The 18,289-nt window shown below is 36.8% G+C and overlaps 1 protein-coding gene across 1 annotated transcript in view; it reads right to left on the reverse strand.

Moving 5' to 3' along the window:
• LOC110831367 (serine/threonine-protein kinase pim-3) overlaps positions 1-18,289 on the reverse strand; it is a 215,002-nt gene that overhangs the window by 981 nt on the left and 195,732 nt on the right. The window lies entirely within an intron of this gene.

The following is an 18,289-nucleotide window of genomic DNA, read 5'->3' on the forward strand; positions in this document are numbered from 1 at the left end:
AAGCAAAATAATTTTTCCTTGCAACCCACCCGAGAGAATTAACGACCCTATTTTGTTACACACTATGTCCAAAGCTTGCAAAAGCTTATCTGTTTTTCCGCCGCTTTGATGGAACGTACTGTTTCCGTAGGGCACGTCCGGTAGTTTTACCGTTTGGGTTTTTCTGCCGCAACATGTCTCAGTTTCGATGCGGCGCGGTGGCCGCACAGCGGCTGGTGGTGGCAATAGAACACGAAGAACCCTACCTGTGTGCGCGCGCACGAGCGGTGAAACAGCCGCACGGCGACCATTGTCTGCCCGACCTTGGTGTAACTGAATAGGAGAAAAGGCCGGCTCTGTACAATCCGACCATATCGGAGTTAAGTGACATAAACTAAAGAGAAACTCTGTATAGAAGTCTGTGAAGCTCTACTGTCGAACTCGAGCCAACTTGAAAACAAAAAGTATCTGAATAATTTCTTTGGATACATACGCAGGTCCTCATATAACTTGTGAAATTGGGCTTTCAACAATCTTTGACTTACAAGTGGAGGGAACCAAAATTTATTTATACGCTTCGCCCTTACTCTTAGCATAAAGCGCACACGACGAGTCTCAACAAAATTCATGCCTCGACTTATCAGCCTAGAGCACACGCCAATTGTCTCCAAAAAATCCAGCTCCCAACTGAAAAGAAAACGCAGACAATGCGTTTATTTCACCGTTCGTGTGCACAGGCAACAAGAATTATGCGGTTGCGGTAGTTTTACCGCTACGGCAGAAAAACCGCTCGTGCGCGCTAGCCCTAAGACCACACCCAAAGCGGGATTCAAAGCTCGTAATCTGATTCCTAATGCTTTATATAACGAACTACTATTGCGTGGCGAGCTTCTTTCAGGGCGTTTTGACCACGTTGCTAAATCGATAATTACTCAACACCTTGCTGTAATCGTCCATTTATGTTTAGCGAAACGGGTTAATGATGTATCGCTATCATTTTTTTCTTATCTCCACATGGATGTTGTGAAACGTCTGTGGCCAAGCTTACACAACCTTGAAGTGGGAGTTATTTGTGTCACCAAGAGCGGCAAACCATACGCGCCGATAGCCTTCCAGCGCACGTATGCACGTAGCGTGCAGAACATGTTCGGTTGACACATGTACCAGGATGTTTCTAGCCTCGTTCCCTATACAATACAGATACCACTGACGAATTTGTAACATAGATCAATAATTACGTTCTGAGATTTGAATTACTCGTTGAGGTGAATACGACTGTGTCGACTGTTGATAAAATGGAGCTTTCTGACGCGGGAATAACACAAAATGTCGGATAACTGATGTAAGGTATGATAATCGGGACTCTGTTGTACGTTATTTAAAGGCGCTGTAGGAAATCCAAACGTTAAGGCATCAAATAAGACGGGAACATGATCATTGGCCAGGTAATAATATTAAAAGAGGCAGTAATGGTGAAAATTATGGTATTAACAGGCAGTCCGCCTCAAACGACTGAGATAAACACGTGTTAGAACTATGATACATGTTGGAGTCACGTGGCTGTAACGTCAACGCACTTCCCTGGCGTTAATTACGAAGAGCGGTATAGTGACGTCGAACAGGAAAGTCGTCATCGATTCTTACAAGTCGCTTACCCATTCCGCCTCATACTGTCTCTTGGTATGGACTACATACAATCCATTTTGGCTGCTATTATTTTACGAAGAAATGCGTTAACACATACAACAGCAGCGAACAACAAGGATTTGAGGTTCTCACGGCGGTCACTACGAAGATGGATGTCTTCTGGGTTGTAGCGCCGTGTAGATGTTGTCTGGTTGAAACGTTGGTAAATTTCTAACAGACTACACGGCGTTACAACCGGAAGACTGCCATTAATGAGCAGCTGTTTTGAAAATTAAAATGCTAAAAATCCTGTATTCGAAGACAAATGACAGGCCTCTGTAATTGATATACTTGAAATTAATTTTATATTATCTTTCCAATTAACAATCATTACTAGGATTAATATTTTTGGGCTGATAGCGGTTAACAATTCTTCAGGGCAAAAGAAAAATACGTTCCAAATGTTACATAAGCACCTGAAATAAAATAATTTGATATTTAAACTTGTTTTCTTGAAGAAACCTATAAAATTATTTCTCAACCCACTTCCCTTCTCGTAGTTGCGAGATTAAAATAGATCCTTTGCTATTCACTTCCAAATCGATATAACCGGTAAAAATGCATAGTTAAATAGCACATTAACAAAATGACTCAGTCAACACACACGTCTTTTACTAAGCAATGCATTGGAAAGTGATTGTGATTAACATATTTAAGAGTTTGGATAACTTCTAACGAAATAAAGTGAGTGAAATTTTCTCCACTCTAGTTCGTGGTAAAAATGCAGCAGAGAAATTTCGTAGCACAAATTTAGACAATCACGGAGAATTGAAAATGACAGCACTTTCGATGCTACTGTATTGTGTTAGTGGCCTATAACCCGTGCCCTTGAGAGACAAGCATCCTGTCCGAAAGTCACGAATTTTGCGTTACTTTACAAATGTCTGGCTGTAAATCATGGCCCAAGTACACGGAGAAAACACTCAAGAATGCCATTACACGTGAAATGATTACGATACAAACTAGACTGAGTTTTCTAGAAAATATGCAAAAGAATCACGAAATTAACGAAAATTTGTCCGAAAATTACAATTATATCGCTAGTATTGATAAGAAAACCTAGTGAAAGTTAAATGAAAGTAGAAGTATAATGCAGTACCCAGCGCAAACTAGGAGTGTTTCACAAACATTTCGACTGTGCAGGCCAACACAATATTTCTAGGTAATATCTAGGTCTAAATTCCATTCTGTATCAATGCGCGATACCTGTCCACTTGTTCAAATCTTGGCCCGCACACGGATATGAAGACTGATGTGTTTCGTGGCTTTCCTCAGTTTTCCGAGAAAAATAACAGGATAACAAACCTTTCAATGAAGCTTAACTAAGCATCACATAATGAATGCGTAATGGGGAGTGGAGGTACAGCAACTGTTTTATCCCTGGAAATTAATCATTGGTTTCAATTGGGCAGGAGACTGGGCAGGCCAACGTTTCGGAGGAACATGGTACCTCCATGTTCAGGGTTTTGAGATAATTTTTCGGATCCGCTTGAGAGTCTAGTTGCAAACGGGAGGATAGTATTAAAATTTATTTTAAAGCAATAACGCACGGACCGAATTCATGTAACAGACTTCTGTGAACACTGTGACAAAATTTCGAATCCCATATATACCGAATGTCTCTTTATCAGACAGAGAAAGTGTCTAATTTTCATTGATGAAAATGTCGCTATATGAAATGAACGTAAATCAGAGGTAAGGAAAAACTTGAGAACTCAGAATTTTATACCAAGAGTAAAAATGGACGAAATAAACATTACGAATGACAGGGTCAACGCCTGTGATCCAGATGTGTGATGTTGCTATGTGACGCACTCATTTGACACTCACTTAAATAATTCGCGAGATCCAGATAATTTAATTCTGACAATTTGTATATTCCTTCATTCCTTTGCACGACTACTAAATTGGTATACGGAAACGACTTGCCAGTAAGACGCAGTTTTAGTCGGTTAGTCATCAAATTTTCTTAAGAGTCCCGATCTACAAGTCATGTTTAGAAGAAAGTACTCAGCAGATCCTCGCAAAGTACATTATTTAAAGCAGCTCAGTTTTCAATATTTATTCATCTTGAACCATTCCTTACTTTGCAAATATAATTTCCCTGTATCAATTATATATTTTTCAATGCCTACAAAAGGAGCGGACGTAATATATATATATATATATATATTTCTGTCCCTGTGACCTTTACCCCTCTCCTTCTACCAAAAGGCTCCGTTATCATCGTTATTCGTTCTTCCCTTTTGTGTATTTCTTTATCTGAATATGTGTGTGTCAGAGTACAAGCGCGATCATCATCCGCTGGAGGTAGGAAGGTTACATTTCAATGTCAATATTTCAGATGCATCTGAATTCTGTACATTTTATATCGAGTCTAGAGCAGAGTAGAAGAGAGTGGAACAAGGCAAAATGGAACAGAATTCGATAAAAATAAAATAAAATAAAAGAGAACTGCTGTCAGTTTGATCTGTTGTGTTTCGCCATGTAATATTAAGTGTAACAGGCAAGGGAATAGTTAAAACAGACTGAGAAAGAGACAATTAGAAACAAGTGTTAATGATGGTTGTAGAAATATGAATTAGGACAAATTACGGTAAGTAGGATTTGGGGTTTTCACGGCGGTGAGTCTCAAGATGGCTGGCTTCTACCAGACTACACGGCATAACAATCCAGAAGACATTCGTCTTCAAATTACGATAAATTATACAAAAGTTTTATATAGAGTGGGATAAAAAGTGCAGAATGCGAACCTCGTCACAGTTTTTGAGGTTCAGTGTTCTCACGGGGGCGGGATGAAGATGTTGTTGTATGTTTTGACGCTGTGCAGAGGAGTAGGTTGAGACCGACGTTTCGGAGATGGCGCACCTTTAGACCGTGAAGATGGACACGTTTCTACGAAACGCCGGTTATCTAACTACCGATCCATAAGGTGTCAAAAACAGAATAACAATTTCGTCACAGTTTTATTCAATATTTAACTTCCCCATTACGTTTTACTCATATGGGAATACACAATAGATCGTAAATGATGGTTTTGCAAGTATTAAAAATACGCCCACCTTCCTATTCCAAAGAACTTTAGTAGAAATGAAAGCAAACCTGAGAAGAAAATTGCAAACAAAACCATGTTACATCACAGTAATAAAATACTTAACAGAAAGAAATAGAGTCACAATAATGCTACATTGCATGTCATGAAATTAAATGACAAAAAATAATCAGAAACTGTAGAATTATACAATTAATTGACGGATTAATCCTAAAATCCCCAGTCAATACCAACACAACCGACGTGTCTTTGAATGACAACGAAAATTCTTGTCAAGTGATTACCATTATAATTGGCCACTAAGATTTTTATTCCATTTTATTTGCGAGTTATTTAATGATGCCGTCAGTAGCTCAGAATGGGAGATAGGAGTTGAAGGCGATTGGAATTTGGTGGCCCAAGACAGCAACCGGTGGGAGACTGGTTAATTCGGTAATGAACCTTCCGGTTCCCTAAGCCATTCAGTTAGTTTATTACTCGGTAACTCAAATTATACAGCTTAGGGCACGGTGATGAATAAACGATGAAATGGAAAGGATACCAGAAGCTGTTGTGGCCTATTTCAAAGTACTTTACCGAAGAAATTGAGCGAAACTATGAAAATTCTCTCATGACAGCCAGTCTCCGGGCTGAAACTTAACCCTGGATGTCCTGAATAAATCTTTATATTCTCGGAGAGAACATCTATTATTCGGGCGAGATTTTTGTGGTTTTCCAACTGTCACATTTATTAATTTAAGACAGCCATTTTAATGTTCTTCGTTGTAAGAACCTAAAACCTCACTCGTTAAATTAATTATGAATAAATGATCGTGTCCGTATCATCTAACCAAACAGAATGTAAAACTTATAAACATTTACGCCAGTTTGTTTAGCTGTTACTACTCGAAAGTGAGTAATGTCTCCTGAATTTCTTGCTTGACTGTACCCGAGGTCAGTCTGGTCGCAGGAACGAGGTTTCGAAGAAAACACAGCAGAATCCGATCCAGCATGGCTGTAAGCACCAAGGTCATTGCTAGTTATAAGAGAAGTCTATGACACGTTCAATACTAGCCCCAAGAAACAGTCTCACATATTCATAAACATCTTCTAAACCTATTTCACTAACTCACCACGCAAGGAACGTCACAGAACTTGTTAAGTCGCCATTTTAAATCAGGGTTTTTGAATGAGTAATTCTTGGTTCGCTGTAAGAGCTTTTCTTAAAATTGATTTCAATAGTTTTGTGACTGAACGATGACTAGAAAGGATGTGGAAAGAAGCTGTATTGTCTACCTACACACTTACTAGAGTGAACCTAACGAGCATGAGGATAAAATGCTATTCACTTTCGACACTACATAACCTGTGCAGATGAGAAAGTGTGGTTAACTAGTAAAAAAATAATTATTTGAATGTTACCACAACAAACACACGAGTGGAATTTAATACCAACTGCTTTATATGATAACTAAATTAATTTAATCTTAGATTTAATCTTGGGCGCACATTTTAATTAGTAAAAATGGCGCAAACAAACAGTTCTTTCTCCAAACCAACGCAATCAAGAACACACACAAAAAAAAAAATCCATTCATTTTAACGGTCTTGTAGAAGAAATGAAGGTGGGAAAGGTATGTAAAGATAATTATTTTTTGACTTCAAGATACCAAAGTTTTATTTGCATTTATCCACCAAAATACATAATAAACATCGTGTTCGATAACATGGAATATATCAATCGTGACAGCGAAATTCAAGTGAAAACGCTTTTGATATCTGCATCCTCGACATCCAAAACCATTTGTAGTCATCCTTGAGAACTGTGTATTACTACAGAATTCGTTTATTGCTGATGATGGTTATAACTGTTAAAATGTGTTTAATTGTATACGAGTTGTTTGAAAAATTCTTTAAGGAATAAACAGATGAAGAAATCACATAAGATGAAATCTGAAGAGTATACCACCAGGACCGCGTACATCCGAAACGTCCAACTAACCTCAGATTTCAGGTTCTTGAGGCTGCAAGTATTAAGATGACAGTCTTATTTGATATTATGCCTTGTAATCTCGTAAAAGTTAACCAACGTTTCAGAGATGGGTCGTGTATCCAACGATGATAATCGCACTAATGTTGGAGGCAATACCCACCTCTGAAACGTCGGTCATATACGAGACAACATGGTGAAATATCTAAGAAAACTGTCATGCACGTCCAGCAAAATCTGTTTGACAAAACGCGGATTCTGAAAATGTTGAGAACATCCAGCTGTAAGCAGTTTTTCGACCGCCGAACAGGGAAACGGTTTCGAGGGCAAGCACATAAAGGTAAACATTCGCAAAATCTTTGGGAATGGTCGCTGTCGCCTCCAAAACTCCGGAAATAACAACAACAATAAACTCTTTACGATTTAGGCATTGTCGCCTGTTGCAATTCAGCATTACGTCTGAAACTGTGAATCAATTTAGACATTTGGCAGCACTGCTTGAAAGAAAAGTCCCTAAGAGTGCAGGGATTGGAAACAAGGCCTACTCTAATAACCTTATACAAATTCGTATTTGTTCTATCGAAACAGTTTAGTCAGCAACAGAAAATGTATACGATCTATTGTCTGCTTGCCCATCTCCTTAATGGCCATTCCAATGAAAGCAATTAATTTATACTTTTCATAAAATTGTAACGTCGCTACGGGGAGCATAGATATTATGAGAAGCCATACTGATGACGTGTCCATGACGTTTCATAATAACTCAGTGTAAAAACGGTAGGAATTGTTATAATATGACATCGCAACTGTCTTACTTTCTACAGCCAAATCTTCTTCCTTTTTTACGTAATACGAGAAAGCGTGTAACGGAACACATATTTCTAACTCATATTGTAATGGATGCCGCTTATATACAATGGGTCAGTACCTCGCATCTGATGGGTATTAAGAACTTAAACATGACTGAATCATAGCAATTTAACGACTCTCCATTTGACATAAAAATAATATAACGGAATTCCGAATACCGGTCTCTATCAACAGATGAAGAGACTGTACAGTGTCCTTGTTGAACACATGGCTTAGGGATTGAAACCTCGTCTACAAAAAGATTTTGCTCAGTGGGCGAGAAGCCGTAAGCTTTATTAGCTTTATTCTTTCTCGTTTCCTCACCAGAACGTCTCCTTGCACATTTTACCCATCTCTATTTGTTTTCTTTCACTAGAAAGTTATGACCATTTTCTAGTTTAATTCACGACTTGAGTAGTGAAACGCCTCACAAATTTTATGTAGTCAGCAAGACATTTTAAACATTGTAACAATCCATCAGCATCTCAGAACAGAAACGCCCGACCTCTGCGGATGGTACACGTGTGACGTCAGAATTGTCTAAAGTCAGTGACCCTTGCGTGGTTGGGCTGTCTGGTGCGTGCTGGGTGATTACGTCATTACGGGGACTCCCCCAAGTAGTTGCACTGCTGGCTGGGGATTCCTCACTCAGTCACTTACGCGCGTAGAAATGCATTAAGTTCATGTGAAACAAATGCTATTATTCTCTGATTTCAACTAAAACTGGAACGTGCTCACAAACTTTAGTAAAAAAAACCCATATAAAATGTCAGACACATACGGCGAAGGCAATAGGAGCATTTTTTAAACTTTTAGTTTCGAACGTGCCTAAATGTCAGTCACAAAAAACGCATACATGCCTCAAACATTTTAACAAGATTCCAAGTGTTGGACATGCCCAAGAATTTGCCTGTTTCATATACACCGCTTTGGTGCTGTAATCATAATCACCATCATCAATGTATTCCTATTCCACATTTATAATTTTTTAACATCGTGACTTTTGCATTCTGTTAAAAATGAAAACCTTTAGACCAACATTAAACCCAGAAATACCAAGTCATACTCCCAACTAAAAAATATACTACGTAATATAATCGTAACCCCGCATACGTGCAGGTCCAACTATTAATTATTAATTCTCCATCACTGAAATTAATTTCTTCATCGTCCATGTTCCACAGAAGATTCGCCTACAGAATGTCAAAATACCTTCCTGTTTATACAGTTTCTCTTCTGGAAGATGCAACATACAGCAAGACTTCGACCCACGAGTCGAATGGTCAATGTTTTTGTAAATTCCGATAAAAAAATTGCTGACTAAAAAAAATTATGTACGTAAAATGCGGAATATGTGAGTGATTGATTTTATTCCACGGGCGTTGCGAGACACAAATATTGGAACTATGTAGTGTCAAAGAGTTATGTAGATATAAATTGTAGTTAATAAATTAAAACAGATACAAAAATATAAAGAATAAAATAGCTAATATAAAAGTACCGAGGCAATAAATTTCTTCTCGCAACCAAGAATTATATTAACTGTATAGTATATAATAGTATATCATTTTTAGGTCTAATTATGCTAACTGGATTTTAAAACAGAATCCAGCATTAGCTATTTATTATGGAATCAAAGAAATAGCAGTACAGACCCATGAGATGGCATAACATGACTGAAAATGGTATCTCACTGCTATTACCACATGTTGTCAATACGTAGAAACATATTTTAATTCAAAATGTCACGACAAACCAGTTGAGAAACACACCAGACGAAAACTATAAATCTGTGGCGTAACGCCATTCTTTGATATGCAAACTTCTGTCAGTTTTTGCATAAGGGTTACGATGAACTTCTAGTGTTGTCTTCTGACCAAGTAAAATACGACATGTGCAGACGATAACATTATAAAACCATCGCATATGTTACTTCCTGGTATGAGACTTCAGTGCTTTAAACGGTTCTGTCACAAGGTGACCTGATTTTTCGATTGTACGTGAAATATATTTAAAAGAGTCACAACTCAACTTATTTTCTTCACGCCCTCATATTTCCTTTCTAAACAATGAATAAACGATAGTATCAAAATGACTCATATATCAAACAATCTAAAATTCAACTGTCCCCAGTCAACCAGTTTTATCACAAATTATGTACCCTGTCTACAACGACCGGTTTCTCGTTATTTCGATCTGGTCCAATAAAAGTAATACCAACAATCTAACCTATCCGTAAGCATCGAGTGTTCAGAGGAGAAGCTACTTCATGACAAGAATAAATACGTTCATCAAGACTTCCAAGTTTTCACGACGATCAACAGGAAGATTACTTGCAGTCCTCCGAGCATCGGACAGTGTCAAAGCGGTAAAGAAACTTGTCGAAAAAGCTTTCTGCCTCCTTCCTGCAGTTAGAAATGCCGAAAAGTAATGAGCATTTTAAGTACACGTCTGTTTGTTTGTCTTTCATTAAAGTTAGAGACGATGAATGTGTGTATTCGTATGCACAAGAGACATTATACATGCATCTTGCAGACAACACATTCAAATGACAATAATATTAGTTGTAGTCTGATTAATGCCTGCTTTAAATGGAATAAATTGAAACTTGCACAACTTTTATAATGCCTATGTGATTATTTTTCCGATGTCTCCATGAATTAATATGGGACTAAGCAAAACAAGAACGTTATGAATATTATAAGTGTTAGGTCCTCACATGAAGAACTATCATGCATATGAAATCGAGATCAACAATCATTTATTCAGATGCAATTTTAATATTTTACGTCAGAAATGACCTCGTTATTGAAATTTAGTAAATGCTTTCTGATGTCGTAATGTCCAAAACAGTATCACTCAGTGAAATAAAACAGAACGCCATTTTATTACGAGTCCGTGATTCTTGTATTTAAATCTGGAGTTCTGTAAGCCTTAGGAAACAATATATGTTTACTCTGTGAATCAAACGACACCCAAGGATACGTTTTGTGTACTAAACGCAAAGTTATTTAACATCGCAGAAAGCTGCAAACACTGTTACCGCTGAATCATAAAGGGGCACTGATTCTAATCACGATATCGATATTAAAACTGATATTTAGCATGCTACTGAAGTAATGGATTTTTAAATAAGGTTTGCAAGGTAAAAATTCGTGAAGTTGGCTGTCTTCTGGGTTGTTGCGCCGTGTAGTCTGGTAGACGTTTATCGACGTTTCAGAGGTCCTTGCTGTCTCCATCATCAGGGCGATGATCGCCCTGATACGTCGGTAAACTTCTACCAGACTACACGGCGGAACAATCCAGAAGACAGCCATCTCCAGACTCACCGCTGTGAAAACCTTAAATCTCATATATAAATTCATGTCAGACTTTGAAGTGTTACTTCTAACTACTAGATTCAGGTACGGAGAGTGTACATACCTGTGCATATAATTAAATTTCCAATAGCTCATGCTTTCTAGAAAGTTAGGTATCTTGTTCCACACACAGAAGTTGACCCTTGTGCGTAATTAATCACCGCGCCACGAAGACAATATAAGGAAGTGGGGTTGCATCTCCATACATTTCTAAACTCAAAATTAAGACTAAATCCCGAGAAAGGAACCCCGGTACCACTAGATACGCTGGGTGGGTCCCAGAGCCATGTTCTAAATATTAAACACCAAATGCTTTTAGTTTGTATTAAACACATTTGTTCTACATTTCACCTAAACATTTTTACAGTTTTCATATTTATATTAGTTGCAAATGGAATTTCATAATGGGAATGGAGATCATCATAAATACATAATTGCTAAGCGTATTTTATTCTGATTAATTTAGGTATATCTTCTGCCATAATTCTTGTAAACAGTTTTGAATCGATTTAAAATTACTGGAGCGTATGTTCTCACAAATTACTGTCGACACTTTAAGTTATCTGCTTTTCGAATTTAGAGTTTCTTTAAGAGTAAACACATTTCTATGCACATGTGGCAAAGAAAGTTGAGTTATCCGTATCACGCTACGGCTGCATTACCCTAAAGGTGACAGTCCCCATTACACATTTGATAGAAGTTTTAAGTTTAGAATTTGGTAATTGTCATCCTTACATAAGCCCTTCCAATTACATACTGTGACAGTTTTGCCTTTCAATTTAATCACTTTCTTACTGATTATTATACGTTCGCCTTGATGTTTATTTAGTAGGCTCACCAAACAAAGGACGGCTAACCTTGGCTTCCCAGAGTTGGGAGGGGTTCTAATATAGATTATGACTTATTGTTACAAGGCTCGTAATTTATCTGGCAACTTGCAGAAAAATCTCCCGTCGAAAACACGTGTACCCATTATCCTCACCGAAAAGTAAGCATTGTGTTCTGAAAGCTTTAATCTCTTCTTGCCTCACAATCGATATTTGAGCTCCTCAATAACATTTCATATTACAGTAAAAGTTCACTATACAATCACGTGTTCACTTTGTCTCATGATGCAAAAGTAGTAATTAAAAAAACTAATCTGAAAAAGCTTGTTAAAATACGATTTATTTATAGCAGGCCTTCAAAACAAATACAACCCCTTATTAGTGGCATTAAACAACAATAATCTAATTGTCAGCATTACTTTTAACCCAATGGCTTGCAATGTCTGTTAAGGACATCATCTACGTGCGTCCCTCTGAGAATTTTTATTGTCACCGGATGAAAATCGGAACAATTCACTTATTTGACAGCATAAGCAGTGTGCATACACTAAGACCAGGTAATGATTATAAATAATGAAGAAATATGTAATTATTCACAAGTTTTTTGAGTATAAAATACAATTTTATGTAGCTCATGGTGTCAAAGAATATTTCGTTCTGTGTAACTCAAATTTTAGTGCCCAGCACAAGAAAACACACTGCTAGCCTTTTACAGTCGCAGGCTGGGAAGATTTCTGACTATTATTTCCAGACCTTGTCCATAAAGAACGATGTCTCGCAACAATTATTTAGTTTAAAGATAAAACCCGTTTTTTGGTATTGCGCGAGATAAGTAAGACGCATTATCTTTTATTATAATTCTCAACATGTACCAAGATATGAGGTATTATTCTTGTTGATATCGCAACTGAATTATATCTTTCAGTTTCCACATACGTAACCTATTGCGTAAAGTCCAGGTGTTTATGACTGTATCAGCTCAGATTCTTTTAACAATCTTTATTACCGACAGCCAACTTACGCCATTGTTTTCCTATGGAGGTATTACAGGGCCCTATTATCCAGTCGTCGTCATCATCAAGATAACGACGAAGAGGAAAATCGAGAAAACATTTTTATATAATCCTCATTTTGTCGTACAGAAAAATGTTTACGTCTTTACAATTTACTTGTGTGTCTCTGATTACTTAGGCTTGATAGGAATGTCTATATTGGTACATACTCATAATTATTAAATAGCTACAGAGATGATTCGATTATAATTCAATGATCGTAATGCAATGACACAGTCAATACTGATGGTAACTACAAAACTGGCAGCTAAAGTTGTGTTGTGAAACAGAGAGAAGTCGAAGCTCGAATCCCTGACATGAAAATCGTAATTAAACACGATGGTGGTAGTTCTAACATCGAACTAATGTTTATGCCAGTGTGTGTAACTGTCGGACAAAATCCCTTGGCCATGCCTGACCTCAATCGTGTCTGACATTCCAATAAACCTGTTTACTACGACCAAAATCTTGTCAGCAAATTATTACGGTTTGAACACATTTCTTCATTTCCTGCAAAGAAACTCTGGTTTTACTCTTCGAATAACTTTGATGTTTGGTAAAGTCAGTAAAAATAAGTTGGAGTCAGCGTACATGAAGACATGCGCCAGATCATGAAATTTTAACATGTAGTTTAGGTACAACGCGTTTTTATCCACAGCGACAATGAAATAAGTTGTTAGCCTTACACACTGATTCATATTCCTTATGAGGTGAGCCCCTGGTGACAATGGACAGGAGAATAGCTAGATCACAAGTCGGACTGGATGTCATGGTCTCTGCTTTGAATCGAACACATGTAACCCAGCCCCAAGTCAACCACTTTATAGACTTATATTTTAATATTTTCCGTCAAATCACAATTTTAATAAGATAATAAAATATAAAATATTTAAAATATCATTTCACGTTCCGCATCGAATGATCGATTTACAAATTGGAACGTCTCTTACGACATGTTTCGGTTATATTTAACCGTCCTCAGGTATAAATTAGATTGGTAAATTTAAAACTCGAATTACAATCATTTACAATGTTATGCAGTTTATTGAAATGTTCTTATCAGATTACTCTTATATATTAGAACGAAGGTATTGTTTTTTATATGGCGTGGTTCATCTGATGTTCAATATTAGTCTGTAAAGCAATGATTTAAATAAAACATTAATAAATATGGAGTAATATATAAAATATTTTATTTTATATTTTATTATATTATTAAAATTGTGATTTGACGGAAAATATTAAAAAAATTAACCTAATTCACAATATGACGCAAATATACTACCTTACTTTATAGACTTATATCAATCAATAAAATGGCTGACAAGCCGTCTCATCAATACACCAAACAAACGAAAATTAACCCAAAATAATTTAACCTGATCTTTGTAGTGGCATTTCCTTCACGTTAGATACGATTACACAGCCATGACGCGGTCGAAGTCTAGTCATATAACACACAACAATGATGAGACTGTAAATGGCTTCAGAGCAAGAACAATTTAATAATAAAACAAGTTCCAACTTCTAATTTCAACTAAACGACAGAATCGTAAACCTTTCTTCCCAGAGCATACAGGAATTCAACACGATAATGTGAAGCGGACACTAGAAACATGTTCTGAATCATGAAGTTCCTTTACGTCTGCGCTCCACGTCATGTTGTATGCCACTCGTGGTTTTCATGACAACTACACGTTACCGCCAGAAATTGAAACCCCCTAATCCAGTCCGCAGCTCTACCAATTCTCTGGATTTCTAAATCACAAGCTATGCCTGCTTACCACTTTAATGACACTGTATTATCTTTAGGGCACCGAATGAAAATGTAAGCTGAGAGCGATGCCAGAATCCAGATAAATTTAAAAACACTGTTTTAGCAAACAATAGGATCTACTGGTTAAAACCACGAAGAACCAAACTCACGTTAAAACGTTCCCACGACAAGATACAATCCACATTCCACAGAAAAGCAAACCAGCCGACTAGATGTGCTACGTAAAAATTCCATGTATTTGTGAGTTACTACTCCTTGTGTGTCTATCAACGAACTCGTTTTCTGAATCGAATAGCGGTATCGACTTTGCTGGTTGACATTTTCCACGGTTTCCTCAGTACCCACAAATTGATATCGCGGAAAGAATAACACGATCATTCTATTGTCATCCTTCCACGTACGTCAATCGTAATATTCCTGAAACATATTTCAGCAATTAATTCCAAAGAGACACTCAGTTGAAAAGGGAGCAGAATATCTTCTGAAGAATTTCCTCGCAGTCTATTTAAAAGCCTAATTATTAAAAGTAAAAAAGTACAATTCCGTTTTATATGTGTGTGAAATTAAATAAAGGAAAATGAGACCGACAGAAGGGCAACATGCTTAGGGAAAATGAGAATTGCACACAAAATTTTGGGACCAAAAGGGAAATAGCCACGTATGGGTACTGTCCACAGATGACGAGAAAAACCCTGCTGGGGGAAGTCGTTTCTGGTGCGGTGCGGGGGGAATGTTACTTATCAGCTGGACTAAAGGGCTGCTATTGGCGGGAAGTGTGAATTTTGAGCACAGATCTTAAAACAGACCATCAGCGGAACAGATTTCATAGTGTCAGAAACTACGCAGTTACAGTTGATAAACCTTCCTCACAAGCAAGAAATTTCTCTGCCGAAGTTAGTAAGTGAACAAAGCGTACCTTATTCTGTTTCACGAAACTTGAAAACTGAAAATGAGGACCAGAATGACGCGGAAGTGTCCCTTCTGGAGTAACTGTAAATGATAAGAACTGACTTCATAAATCGATTGTTATCGAGTCCCATTATATTCGAATGTGAACGTGAACAGAGATTAGTGTGGAAGCTGAACGAAATCACGACATGCACGCTTTTACTACCAGTAATACTTTCATTTTCACTGTCTCCCTGTGCTCATCTCTTTATTTTTAATTTTCTTTCTTTCTACAGTCGTCTTGCAATAGCCTAACCTCATTTAAAGTCGTATCTTCACTTCCTAAAGGAAAGAATTTATACCACATAAAACTTCTCCGCATGAACTTAGATCAGATTACTTTTTAGTCGATGTATTTCTGTGATTCTTGAATAATGAGTATTCCCACTAAGCGTAAATGGTGAGTTTATGTAGTTACAACTAGTGGGAAGGGAATGTACTTTCGAAAGAGTCGTCATAGTTCAAAGTTCAAGAAGGATAAATTATGCAGTGTTTTATTATGACAATTACAAAGCATACAGCAAGGCGGCAGTCCCGTTAGGTTACCCAGCTCTTGGTACACAGTTCGTACTCCAAGGTGCCTTGGAATCAGGGACTCAAAACTAGACCGGCAAGCACATATGTACTGCAGCTGTGGCCACGCCATAGCAAATGCCGAGTCTGTCTTTGTTCTACGTCGAACTGAAACTGACGATCGAATTTCCGTATTAGTCAAATTAATAGTTTAAATCATTCATTTAACTAAGAAGGCTGCATGTTTTTACATTACTTTCAGAGGCATTATATTTCTGTGAATTATTCAGCACTAGAACTGAAGAATCAAAGCAAAACATTGTTTATAATTGTTTAATTTTAATCGTCTAATCACAATCTCTAATATTTATTTAGTCTTTATAATATTATTATTTAATTTACAGACCGATTATAAAAAAACCACTACAAACATTTCACCCACGCCAGATCACGCTATACGCGACATACATTTACGAAACAACATTGAATGTGATAACAAAGTACAATTGATCTAGAAGAGGATAACTGATATTTAATGGACATCTGACGAAGGATTGCATTTAGAATATTACATTTGAATTTATATCGATTATACACCTGAAGATGGTTCATTGAAAACCGAAACATGTCGTGAAAAAGATGATGCTCTAATTGTAAATCGAACATTTCGATAGAAAGAGCATCATTTTAATATATTTTAAATATTAAATGTTAATTGTAGTAATAATATTTTAATATTTAATAAAACATTTATTGTGATTAGACGGTTAAAATTAAACAATTATAATCATCACAATATGACGCAACATTATCATCTCATGAAAGCAAAACATGTATGGAAAACGGCAAAATATATTATAGTATTTTTCATAAATTTACGCCAATATGGAAAAGACCATGTGAGCTATTTCAAGGTAAAATATACAATCCCAACTGTGAATGGAATGAGAATCTTTGGAAAAAAAATTAGCCACTACAGAGGTATCCGGGCATAGGTTCAATCTCTGGATCTCCCTAATACGACAGAGGAGGGCTAATCACTCAGCTGCGACTTAACATGACGTCTGTATAAATATAAAAATGTTTCTGCCCAAAACAATGCATTTTGCTTTGTCGGAATACAATACCCAAAGCTCCTATCTACAAGGAATAAAACACTCGGATCTTCACATTCTACTTATTTAAATTATTTCAAGCCTTGTGCTACGCACTTAGTATTTTATTAAGTTTCTTTATAACTTTATTGTGTTCGATAATTATTGAATTATAATTTTTCGAAAGATAATATTATCTTATCTCTTCCATTCTCCGCATTAAAACCGAAAAATAAAAAGTTCATTAACGTGTCCACCGGCCTTTGGATCCTGTCTCAAAACAGTTAAATCGAGTCACCACTAATACCGTACTTCACTTACAGCTATTTTAATAATATCCTCCCATCTACGTCTAGGTCTCACAAGTGATCCTTCCATTCAGCTTTTCTGACTAAAATATATGATTTATTTATCCTTCAGGATTATTTTACTTGCTGGTTACGTTTTAATAGATTAGTTCTCATCGCTGCTTCGGTTAAAATCCAAAGTTTAAGTTTTGGTCAATCAGTTAAATTTAAACTACACATTCATGCTATTATATATAGATGGCATTGTTTAGCTACTTAACACAACAACGTAAATTGAACACACTGTATAGCACTGAAATGTAAAATATGAAAAATGATCGAGGAACCCCTTGTAAAGTTTGAAGTCATTTTGTAGACAAAAATAAAAACCACGGTCAGAACCGGGCGTATTTATAAATTATATGTAACTTCCACAAAATGAATATAAAACTATTTCCGATTTCAATTCTAAAGGGTTTTGACGACGGTAGTTTACACTTAGGACCCAACAGAGAAAGTACGTCTCACCTGAAGACGGAGACAGAACCAGCCTCCGAAACGTCGTGGTTTTAAATAACAGACGATGGAAAAAGTCCTGACAATGAATAATTTTAAGTGTTTCCGATTTGTTACACACTCTCTATATCATGCAGGCATTTACTATAAACTTACATCGCCAAGTTGCATCCGCTTCGCAGTTTTAATGTCTGTGTCATGGATCAACTGACATGTGAAAGCGACTCCGCAGTCGACCTTCCGAACTGTTACGCTCTTAACCCGCTAATTTAAATATAAATTAAGTAAGTCCTATCTATTGTGCTATACAGAATTGATCAAACATTTCGCACTATAGACTGCTCTCAACAGGAAATAAGTCTGACCTGACGTTGTATAGTC

Source organism: Zootermopsis nevadensis, unplaced genomic scaffold (genome assembly GCF_977971745.1).
Source record: "Zootermopsis nevadensis isolate Lab colony 2312 unplaced genomic scaffold, Znev_1.0 Znev_ptg000025l, whole genome shotgun sequence".
Taxonomy (NCBI): Eukaryota; Metazoa; Arthropoda; class Insecta; order Blattodea; family Termopsidae; genus Zootermopsis; species Zootermopsis nevadensis.